A 4,324-nucleotide genomic window follows, 5' to 3' on the forward strand; every position below is an offset into this window, starting at 1 on the left:
TGTGTAATTCTTGAACTATGTGTAGTATTCATGTGTATATTTGAACATAGAAAACAACTTTTATTCCACTAAACTTTACTGGGCTTCAATAAGTTTCTATCATATACCTGTTGTACCTGATTTGAGTGACAGCGTATTACTGGAAACTGACTCTTCAGCAGATTGTGATAAGGCAAAATATTGGCATTGTATATGTTATTTTTCAGGCATCAAGAGAAATCTGCCAAAGAGTAAGTAAGTTGGGCAAGGAGTGCATAGAATATAAAGGATAATAGAAATAATTGAGTGCCAAGCCTACCAGAATTAGTTATAGAAAGATTTTGAACTTGGTTGATTATTTATTTCCACTTTTTTGTTTTTGGTAGAGCATATAGATCATATGAAATGCTTCCTCTATCTCTTTCTCTCCTTTTCTCCCTGCAGTTCTACTGAAAGCAAAAATTATCTTCAGTGAAGGGAAATACCTAAAACTTAAAAAAAATATTAAGATGTGATACATCTATAATGGTGTTACTGTATACAAACTGAATCTAACAGATTAGAATCCTTGATATCTAAGGACCATATTTTTATATTGTGAAAAATTCACCATGAAGTAATGCTTTCCTGTATTCAACAGCCTTGATTAAGCGATCATCTGTTTCTTTCCAGGAACAACCACAACGAAGCTAGAAATATAAAGTATCCTCTAAAATGTTAAGGTTATTAGTATCAAAATAAAACGTATACAACAGGATTTTAGGATATATCAAAAATAATGCAAGGCAAAATAAAACTATGTTGTCTTATATGACAAAATTTTCTTCTTTTAAAGTTAAATAACACTTCATTGTATGCATATACCACATTTTCTTTATTTCTTCACAGATAAACATTTAGATTGTTTCTTACAGTTATTGTGAATAATGCTACAATAAACATGGGAATGTAGATATCTCTAAGATTATGTTTTCTTTTTTTGTATATTAATTAGACTTCAATAAAGCTGTTATAAGACATAAATTACACACACACACACAAAGACAAAAACATTTCTAGGATTCTAAGCTTGAAGAAGGGCCAGATATCTATTTTCAAACATATGTGACCTATTTTCTCAGATATGGGATATAATCTGCCATAAGACCTCTTCTTGTCAGTTGCCTGCTCAATGGCTACCATTTACTGAGCTACAAAGCATATATGGTTATACTTGAAGATACTGACTTTGTTGTAGACATCTTATTTTACTATAACTCTTTTTTTTAAATTTTTTAATATTTTATTTATTTCGGAGATGGAGAGAGGGAGACACAGAATCCTAAGCAGGCTCCAGGCTCTGAGCTAGGTGTCAGCACAGCGCCCGACACGGGCTCGAATCCACGAACCGTGATATCATGACCTGAGCCAAAGTCGGATGCTTAACCAACTGAGCCACCCAGGCACCCCAGTTTACTATATCTCTTGAACTAATCTCTAAGAGGCCCAGTCATCCCTAAGACAGTTATTGAAGTATTTGAAATATCAGGACCTGTTTTTCTGTATCTACACAGCGGTTCTCTAGTCTCTAATTAATGGCTGTTCACAGGGCACAGCAGGGAAAGTAAAACCTTCCTTACATTTTCTAAACTCATTTTTATTCATTTCAGAGATAAGAGGAGGGCACTTGTGGGGATGAGCACTAGGTGTTATATGGAAACCAACTTGACAAAAAACTATTTGTAAAAAAAAAAATAAGAAGAAAAACAAGGTAACTTCCTAACTTATGTTTGGCTAACTTGTCTTAATAACCCATGAAATACCTCATTTCATTTCCCTTATTTAACAGCAGACTCAGATATTTCTAATTTTTTCTTCTTCACTTAAGGCGACTCTTTCCTTTCTAACCTCTCTACTCCTAAAAACTTTGTAGGTCTAACTTTGTGGCAGTTAATATCTATTTAAATTCCATTTTATTAAGCATAGTGGACTGCAGAAAATTTATTTTAAAGATGAATACACGGTTCTTTTCTACTTGTTAAAACTTAATCCATTAGCAATATTCTTCCAAATTTTTACCTCACTAACTTTCTCTAAACTTATTAGTTTACACTAAATCTTCACTCAAGACACTAAAATTTAGTTTTTATGGACCTGTTTGTAATATAAATAATGTATACATTACATATATATTTAATCAATGAGTTCTATTTCTTTCATATACAGTTTTATCCATTGCAAAAAATTTTTGTTCCAGATTATGGAGAATATAGGGAACAAATTCTAATTCCCTGTAGGTTTCTCATACAGTAGTTAAAAGAATATCATGCTTAATTAGGTACAGGAATAAAATTATATCATGATGTTGATGGTGAATTAGACTCAAGTTACGTGTGACTACTTTTTTAAATGGTTTATCGTCAAGATGGTTTCCATATAACACCCAGTGCTCATCCCCATGAGTGCCCTTCTCCATACCCATCACCCCGCTTCCCCCTTCTCCCATCCCCACCAGCCCTCAGTTGGTTCTCAAGCATTCAAGAGTCTCTCAAGGTTTGCCTCCATCCCTCTCCCCAATTATTTTCCCCTTCTCCTATCCCATAGTCCTCTGTTTAGTTCCTCCTAATCCTCCTATACGTGCAAACGTATGGTATCTGTCCTTCTCTGCCTCACTTATTTTGCTTAATACAACATCCTCAAGTTCCATCCATGATGCTACACATAGCCAGTTTTCACTTCTTATTGACATGTAGTATTCCATTGTATGAATATACCACATATTCCTCATCCATTCATCAGTAGATGGCCATTAGATTCTTTCCATGTTTTGGCTAGTGTTGAGAGTGCTGCTATGAACATTGAGGTACATGTGCCCCTATGCATCAGCACTCCTGTATCCCTTGGGTAAACACCTAGCAGTGCTACTGCTGGGTCATAAAGAAGTTCTATGTTAATATTTTGAGGAACTTCCATACTGTTTTCCAGAGGGGTTGCACCAGCTTACATTCCCTCCAAGAGTGTAGTAGGGTGCCCATTTCTCCACATCCTAAACAGCACCTATAGTCTCCTGATTTGCTCATTTTAGCCACCCTAACCAGCATGAGGTGGTTTCTGTGTGGTTTTGATCTGCATTTCCCTGATGATGAGGGACGCTGAGCATTGTTTCATGTGTCTGTTGGCTATCTGGATGTCCTCTTTGGAGAAGTGTCTGTTCATGTCTTCTGCCCATTTCTTCACTGGATTATTTGTTTTTTGGGTATGAAGTTTGGTGACAACTTTCACTAATGTTTATCTTAATGAATATTGAAAGCATGTGTGCATATGCAACTATTATGTGTGGATCTATTAAATGGTATTGTTATGTTAATAGTATCAGGAAAGAATTACTCTCAGTACTCAAATAACTTACCCTCATCATAAGCTGTACCTAGTAAAACTAATAGTTTTATTTTATGATATTATCTGATGGTTAATTGATGGTTTAACTTAACTATCTGTAACTCTGAACCATAGTGAAACGATTTTTCTATTCAAATTTTTAGCATCATTTTTTAACACATAGTAACACTCAAAAAATATTTCTTGAATCAGTGAATTCACTATCAACTTTATTTTGTTTATTTTAAGATAAAATATCAAATTTCTTAAGATAGTTTCCTTCACACATAATTTAATGTCATTTGTGTAATAAAATCTAATGTAACTAGATAATTATTTTAACAAATATTTGTTAAATGTATAGTATTCCATAACTGTTTGCTGGCCCAAGGGTGAGCTGGTAATAAAATAAATAAATGCTAAGTCTAGGCCAAAAGCAAAATGTACACTTAAAAAAATAAACCATTAATGCTCAGTAAGAATATTATTTAAACTTATTTATTTTATATATTTACACAGTGTCAACACTTATTTACTCATAATTTCAATTATTATTTGGAAATCATCGATATTTATTAGACCAGAGATTGGAATTTTTATGTTTTCTTCCTCAAAATTCTAGTACATTATATGCTCCATCTTTCCTAGTTTCCTCAGGTGAAAACAAAATTATATATATATACATATATATATGTTTCCTCTATGAAGAAAACTATAGAAAACTTATGAAGCAAATTGAAGAAGACACAAAGAAATGGAAATACATTCCATGCTCATGGATTGGAAGAATAAATATTGTTAAAATGTTATTACTACCCAAAGCAATCTATACACTCAATGAAATCCCAATCAAAATTGTACCAGGGTCCTTCTCAAAACTGGAACAAACTATCCTAAAATGTGTATGGAACCACAAAAGACCCCTAATAGTCAAAGTAATATTGAAGAAGAAAGCCAAAACAGGAGGTATCACCATCCCAGACTTTAG

The sequence above is a fragment of the Hyaena hyaena genome, unplaced genomic scaffold (genome assembly GCF_003009895.1).
Source record: "Hyaena hyaena isolate Hyena2069 unplaced genomic scaffold, ASM300989v1 scaffold_1939, whole genome shotgun sequence".
NCBI lineage: Eukaryota > Metazoa > Chordata > Mammalia > Carnivora > Hyaenidae > Hyaena > Hyaena hyaena.